This window comes from Papaver somniferum, chromosome 11 (assembly GCF_003573695.1).
Source record: "Papaver somniferum cultivar HN1 chromosome 11, ASM357369v1, whole genome shotgun sequence".
NCBI classification, from domain to species: Eukaryota; Viridiplantae; Streptophyta; class Magnoliopsida; order Ranunculales; family Papaveraceae; genus Papaver; species Papaver somniferum.
In genome coordinates, this window is record NC_039368.1 from 20,021,932 (window position 1) to 20,030,634 (window position 8,703).

General features: G+C 35.0%; 1 pseudogene; it reads right to left on the minus strand.

The window, feature by feature from the left end:
* Positions 1-2,928: 2,928 nt before the first annotated feature.
* Positions 2,929-4,237, minus strand: LOC113324206 (annotated as a pseudogene).
* Between the last annotated feature and the right edge of the window lie 4,466 nt (positions 4,238-8,703).

Here is an 8,703-nt window from a genome sequence, read left to right on the forward strand (position 1 = left end):
CGATGAGACGAAGATGTTTGTGATTACTTTTTATATCTTGCCTACCGGAGATATTAATCTCAAGCCAATCCTTGCGATTATACTCGTACGATAGAATATGCAAGATCAGATCACAGAACTACAATAAAGTAGTATCGGCATGGCTTCACAATCCCAATGAAGTCTTTAATTCGTTAACCTGGTTTAGAAGAAGAAACCCAAGGTTAAAGGAGAATCGACTCTATCTATGCAACTAGTATCACACAGAAGGTGTGGGGATTAGGTTTCCCAGTTGCTAGAGTTCTCCTTTATATAGTCTTTCAAATCATGGTTTGCAATCAATGTTAGCTTGGTAACAAAGCATTCAATATTCACCGTTAGATGAAAATCTGATTTAGATTCAAGCTAATATCTTTCAACCGTTATATCGAAAAACCTAGCTTGTTACATACAAGTGAAATGTACGATTTTAGGTTTGTGTAACCGACCCAAACATGTACATTTGTTGGTTTAATAGTAGTTAACCAAAGGTTATCCATATGAGTACTTTCATATCAACCAATCTCTTCTTCACCATAACTAGTTCAAATGACTCAAATGAACTAGTTAGAGAGTTGTTCAATTGCAAGGAAATCTTATGTAACTACACAAGACACAATTGAAGCAAAAACGATTTGATTCACTTGAATCGGTTCATGAACTTTATAGCCACGGTTTGCAAACTTGCATTCCTTAGTTTATATAAACATGAGTTCACAAACAATCGTCTTTAGATATAACCTAATTCAAGTTCGCGGACTGGGTTCGCGGACTTAAGTTCCCGGAAGGAGTTCTCAAACTCCAGCAGATTTTCTCGGGTCGAGAACTTCCGCCAGTTCGCGGACTGGGTTCGCAGACTGAGTTCACGACTCTTGCACTACACCATTTTTTCCGATTCAAAACGGTTTTTGAGCGTTACGAATCGGGGTTGTAACGGTTCCTGACTGTTACGAAAAGGGGTGCTACAATTTTTTCGCAACGGCCCACTAGCCGTTAAGAATTTTTTTTGTAACGGCCCTTGTAACAGCTTAGAGCCGTAACTACGTGGCACCGTCGTAACATGCTCAAACCGTTACGAATTTATTTAGTAACAGGACGTTGTAACAAGTTAAATCCGTTACGAATTTTTTTGTAACTGTAAAAATATTACTGTCGGTCAACCTTGACCTGGTCAAAATCAGTCAGCAATGACCAATTTTGACCGGATCAAGGTTGACCGGCAGCTCATTCTCGACCGAGATACGCGGGAATTCCAAATAAATACACATTTCATTCTACCGATCATCCATATCTAACAATAGTTTCAATCAATTCATACTATACTCAATCAATTCATATCTACACATTCATATAAAAAAACACAAGTTTTTCTAAGTACCAATTTTTTTTTTTGTTAAGTATCAAATTTTGAGGGAATACATAGATAGAAATTTACTAACTTCCAAAGTTCAGTTCATAGAAACTTAAAAAACTTTCTAAGTTCATAACTTATATCTAAGTTTTCCCATGTCACATGCTAACAGGAACAGAAACACGACTCACATAAAAGCCTTCTCATGCCGCAGACTGCTGCATCTGAAGTAGGATTCACAAAGCTGATGGAATCCAACGCGACAACAGCTATGCATCTTCAATCCAATGGCCATTGCTCTTACAGGATCTCTCTACCAAGAAAGAAGCAGCTACGCAGTACTTCACCTGCAGACACAAAATACTGTTAACAACGGTTTAACAACAACGTTGTTAGACAAGAAAATTAGGCAAATGCAAGAGTGTAAACCAAATTTAGTTGGTTAGAGATAACACATAACATCACACATAGGACAATACAAAAACGATAACATAATCAAAAAGCAAATACTGGTGGAATAGGAAATCATGAAAACATGTATAAAGATCTCGAGGGATTACCAAGCTTACAAAGAGGGGAACTAAAGCTATCCAGAAATATGTATGCCAACCTGCACATTGAAAGAAAAAAAAGAGGCTTTTAAGACAGTTTGTAAGATCAACATGCCAGGAAAATAATTAGCAGGTTGAATTTTAAAATCAAAGACTTTGAGTTGTTTGTAACTTACTAATACAGATTTATCTTCTTGGCGATTTCGTACTAGATTGTTTTGTGCTTCTTGTTGTTTGATCACATATCCTTGCTGATACAAAACACAGTAGAAATTTAGTAAAGAAACTCGTAGCCAAGACTTAATCATGTCGTACGCCTTGAATACAATAGTTAGTGAAGGAACAATATGCACAGAAAAAAGACCAAAGAAAGCAAGTTTAAGTTGAGTAATAAATAAAACAAGTTTAAACTGAATGCCTTTACGAATACTTAAGATAGAATATGCGGACACAAAAAAACCAAGAGGTACCTGCATCTGCCTCCTAACAACATCTAGCCGGTATGTAAATGTCTGACCAAACAACCCATCTACAGCCCCACAAGATAGACGCAAGATATACTGAGAATGTAAACTACACAAACCATGACATATACTCTTTTTAGGACTTGTAACCTAAAAATCTACACAAACATGACTCACATAACATCGCGAGATCCAATTTCAATTCTTAAAGGAACACCCTGATGACAAGAAAATTCATTTCTAAATATTATGAGAAGAAAATATTAGGAATATGAAGGAGAAACAACTGGCATGTTCAGCCAAACTACGCAGAGAAAGCAAACATTTGAAGACTGAAACTCAGACACATCAAACATTGGAAGATTACAATACCTTTAATTTTTTTTGCACAAAATCATATTGTAATTACAAAAGTAAGAATAAAAAAAAAGTACTATGAAAAAGCATTAAACATATAAGTTATCTTTGATTGATCATCTGAAATGTATATGGAACTGCATTCATATACTTTGGCAATGTGCGACTTGAGAGATCGAGTACCTTTTTAATATTTATCAGCACCTTCATCAAACACACCAGAATTTCCAACTCTGAAATCCAGTTGCTTTTGATGCTTTAATCTACGACGCTCATCAAAACTTTCCCACCCTTCAAACTGCTTGTGTGACATAATACATGGATACATAAGACTATCACCTCTTGCACAAGTTTTAGATAAAAAAAAAAGAATCAAAAGTCAATACCTGACTGAGAATATCAATTGTGATTTCTGTATTATGAAGATCAAGAGTCGAGAGCTGGGTGCACAGTTTGAATAACATCGAAGGAAGGGATTTGAGGCCATTATTACTCAGATGCAGAGCCTACACAAACATGGGACTAAGTAAATGATGATATTATTCAGATAATTGACAATGGTAGGAAAAAAGAAGATTGGAGTACCTCAAGATTCCGTAAACTCCCAACTGTGTCAGGCAAGTCTACCAAGAGATTTGATGCAAGATCAACCTGCACCAAGAAATTTTTTCGGATCACAAATCCAAGTTATATATATATATATATATATTTTTTTTTTACTTGTAACAAATACGAATTTTTGGATAATAAAGTAAGATCAGAATACCACCTCGACAAGGGAGACACAATTCCCTATATTCGACGGAACTGAGCTTATCCTGCCACCAAAGCAATAACATGAATAATTTAGAGAGAGCAATTACTTTAACTACGATAAAATTCACAAAGTGAAAATGGTTATAAACGTGAGTATTACCTGTTATTATTTACTTTCAAGATTTCCTGACGAGTTATAAGTCCAATTTCAACTGGAAAATTAGTCAGCTTGTTGTTTGCAACATGAAGTTGCGTTAGAGAGACCAAACCACCCAATCAAGACGGTAATGAAGTTAAACTGCACAAGATACATATAGCACGACAAATTACAAACATAATAAAATTACAATCCCCTTCAAATCGAATAAAACCAATAGTATATACTAAAGCGTATACCTGGATTGAGTTTAAAGAACCAATCTGAGAAGGAATTTCATGAATAGAATTTCTACTTATATCCAACACTCTTAAGGAAGACCCACAACCCCATACTTTTTCAGGTATGACCTTCAATTTAAGAGATCTCCTCAGCAGCAAACTGCTGCTCCTCACCCTTGTATGAGACCTCAATCATGGGCTTGTCAGCTGGACCGGATAGAACCTTGAATGGCCAGTGCTTCATATCACCCTAGACAGTGGTGTTACTGAATCTCCTACCAATCAAAATCTTGGCATCTGTAAAGCCAAACAATGACATTAGCAACAACTCTTTGACAACACGCATATTTGCAAACTACCATCAAAACAAATATAACTAAACTCCTATACTATCATATCAGTGCAACTGACTGGATTTATGAGTACATGTGAAAAAAAGATTGATACTTGATTCATACACTTAAAGATGATTTACATGAAAAAATTTGAACTTATTTAAGCAATGAACCCTACCTATCATGTATAATTATTAAAGAGACATAAACTTAACACTAAACCCTATTTATGCAATGAACAGTACATACCACAACTAAAATCAGAAATCAGAATCAGAAATCTAATATGCTCTCAGTTCAGATTGACTAATCATAAATAATAACTATGTACATCATATTGAGAAGGTTTATAATCTGTTTACAACAATTCAAATCAAACCCTAATTAAATATGGCTTCGTCTGCAGAGAATCAAACCCAACCCTAAGAATTTCAATACCAAATAAAACGAGTAATAAGAAACCCTAAAATCGATTGAAATACTAAAACCTTAAAATCTAATTTACAAACTGAAATCCTACAGATGATAAATATTTACAGAGATCTGTGAAATCAAAAACCTAAACTCGCGTAACAGATGATTGAAGATCAATTCTTCAAAGATCAGATGATTTGATAACATAATAGATAAAACCCTAAGAATGATGATGAGAAACTGAAATCGAAACCCTAAACTGATGATGATGACGATGATGATGATTAACAGATGATTGAAGAACTGAAATCTTCAGTTGAGAAGACTTAAAATCAGATGTGGTGCACATCTGAATATCCAGGGGGAAGATAAGACATGGGTTTACTCGATGAGAAGGGGGAGAAAAAAAGAGAGAGAATGGGAAAAGAGAAATGGGGTTTACTCGATGGGAATGGGAGGAAAATCATTTCTTCAAGGGTAAAATTATCCTCTAGCGTAATCCATGTTGGGTGGAAAAAAATGGCACACGCGCAAATACACCTGTTACCCGACTCTAGTGTGACCAAGCGTGTGAGCAGCACGCGTAAATAATTAGCCTGTTACGATTCGTAACAGCTGACATTTGTTACGAATCACAAAAAAAATTTGTAACGGCTTCAACCTGTTACAATTAGGTTGTAACGGCTTTTTGTAACTGTCAATTTTGTAACGGTTGCTGGGCCGTTACGAATTTTAGTTACTATTCGGGAAAAATGGTGTAGTGTTGTTCCGGTTCTCTTGATCAACAAAGTTCGCAAACTTCGGTTCAAGGAATAAGGAGTTATACATATATGTGTTTCCACAACAATTCTTATATCCACCATTGGTTATATAATCTAAACTCTCATTTCAATCATTGAAACATTCTTCTATAATGTTATAATAGTCATTAGACATAAAGAATCGACCATCATCATCAAATCCATTTTCAAAGTGATTGAAACATAGCATGACTTTCGTCACTAGGTAAAGGTAAGTTTGGCCAAAGCGAAAGCTTACCAACACATATTTCGAGAAATAGATAGGCGAGATAAACTCGGCTCGAAATAACAAATGTGTATAATCAAAGTCTATATAGCACAACGACTTTTGTCTCAAGATAGGATATAGAGTAGATAGACTTTTGAGTGATAGATAATTTCAAGTCTCCACATACCTTTTAGTCGATGAAGATCCACCAGTTCCTTGAGCACTCCTTCGTCTTGTATGATGATCACCATGGAGTTCTTGAGCTCAACTACACTTTCTATCCTAGTCCGAGACCTTAGCTATAGTAGACTAGAAATCAAGACTTATAGTTTTGATCACTAACATTGAAAAACATGCTTGAGATAGCAACACATGCGATGTCGACCGAGCAATGCTCTAACAATCTCCCCCTTTGTCAATTCTAGTGACAAAACTATTAATACATACGGAATATAAAAAGAAATACATAAACTTTTGTAGCTCCTATTCCACATGCCTAATCTTCAACATTACTTGAAATCTTCGTCACTTCCAGGTACTCCAATGATCCCAAAGGTTGTAAGTTCAGCATCATCATTGTTGAAAATCCGTAGCTATAACAATGAGAAAACAAAGTTCTCGATCATTGTTATACAGTGTCATAATATCAAAGTTCAATTGTATCACAACTTTGACAACAATACTATGGAGATGTTATCACTCCCCCTTAGTCAATACTCCATCTCACATGGAAACCACTCTTCCTTACATAATGATCTGAAAACCATATGTATTTGTAGTGTGAACTACATATTAATTCTCCCCATTTTTGTCAATAAAATTGGCAAAGGTACAAGAACGGGATCCTAATGAAATTTCCGTTAAGAGGCATTTCATGACCAAAGGAAGCACATATCAACTTGTTTAGATGCAATCATAAAGCCGAAGCTAAATGCATTCATCAAGGAGTTTATAAAGATACAAGATAACCCCTATAATATTCCACAGCCACACTCCCCACAAAGATTTGGCAATTAAGCACAAGTTCAAAAGAACTCTCCCCCATTTGATGTCATTCTCGAAAGAACAACAAGAGCGACCTTAATTTCAAAAGAAAAGAAGGATTTATTTGGACATAACAAATCACATAAGAGTATGAATTTGAATCCAAAAATTACTCAATTAAATTAACCAAAAGAGAACCTACAATTAATTCAATCGGAAGTGCTCAACATAAGTGAAATTATGGAGACACAAAAATACTCAATTAGATTAATCAAAAGAGAACCCATAATTAATCTAATCGGAATACACAACCAAATTAACCACAAAAAGTAATCAATTTAATTGATCATGCTCAATCCTTAAGGATTCTCACGGAGCAACAACCAAGTTAATACAACTCAACTCAATCGTTAGTGCTCAACACAAGAAAACTTACGGAGCCTCACAGTAATACATAAAAGATTATGGATCAGGGAAGATCAATACTGTTGAATACACAAGGATTCATTCTATTTTCCATCACTATTCACATAACAATAGACAATAGACATAATCCTTGTAAACAAAATATTTTAACCTATCCTCCATCAATAATTGACATATAGGCTTAACTTTTGTATTTTTCAAAAGTCCATTCATTCTTTTATCAATATGTGAATATCGACTTACGAAAGACTTTACTTTTGACAAAGTATGGGACAATCATAGTTCACGGACGCAAACACACATATCCCATAACACATTGCAATATATAAAACCATAAAGATTAATACTGCAAAAATCATCTTCCAAACAATTTTTTAGAATTTAAACAAATAAATCTAAAAACATGAAGATGAAAATGTTGGACATAGCTATGTGTAATCACAATAATGGCTATTCCAAACTCTAGTTATTCTTCTAAATAAAACAAAAAAAATAGAAGATTTCCTAGGCAATAATAAAATCAACAAGCTAAACCAAAAACAAACTCCAGTGCCATGGCCGAACACCAACTAAGATCATATAGACGGTTCAGGGTCCTCACGAGTCTTGAGATCTTTGAGCTTCTGATTAACATCATCCCTTGCATCTTCAGAGAAGAGATTCTCTTTGTGAAGATCATTTATGTGAGATTTTATGAGACCAAGGTGAGTGGTAACCTTTTTCAACTCAGTTTTCAACAGATCAAGACTTTTCAAGGCATCAACTAGCTGCAGTTTGGATTCCTTAAAGTATTTAAGAAATTCATGAACCACTTCAGCAGAAACCATATCTTCCTTCTCAATATCCTCATGAGTATATGCATAATAACATGAGGCACTAGTATGATCATCTTCTACAAGGGCTCTTTTCTTCCTCCCTTTGGACTCAAAACCGATACCTTTATCAAGAAAGCCTCTAGCAAAACCACAAGCTTGTAAAGAGGAAGACATTCTTGACGAACCCAAAATAACCATGAGTATGCAAACGAGACTCAAGGTTTTGGTATGTAAGGGTTTCTTAGGGAATAAGGTTTTTAGGGTTTACAAACTGTTGACTCGTGATGGTAACCTGTGTACACATATGAATACAACATGGCCCAAACAGAAAAACTTTTGCTACATGAATATTCATAAACTGGCTCAATAAATTTCATAACTTCAGAGAAGCAGTTTAGAGCACAAGTGTAGAAGGAATCAAGATTGCGAAGAACACTTTTTAAGATAACAAGGAGCAACTTTAAACACAACCAATACTTAGGCACAACTTGTCTGCAAACAATAGTTTAGCTATGAACGATAAGAACATAGCTCAACTAAACAGAAGCAATTTTGCCAAAAGTATACCTGATTTTTTAACACATCTTACTCAACAGGATTTTTATGAGTAAGTTCTTTTGATTAATTAGCACAAGTATGAGATTTAAGCTCATTAAAATATTTATGTTTATGATCAAGTCTCTTTTTCCTTCTGAATATAGAGAGGGATCCCTTTTGATGTGAGAAATTATCATAGAACTTACTATCATCAAAATACGAGACATAGTTAGAGTCCTTACCCGAAGAGTTTTGACTTGAGAAGGATGACAACCTGTTGACAATTTCTTTGTACCCTTCAATTATCTC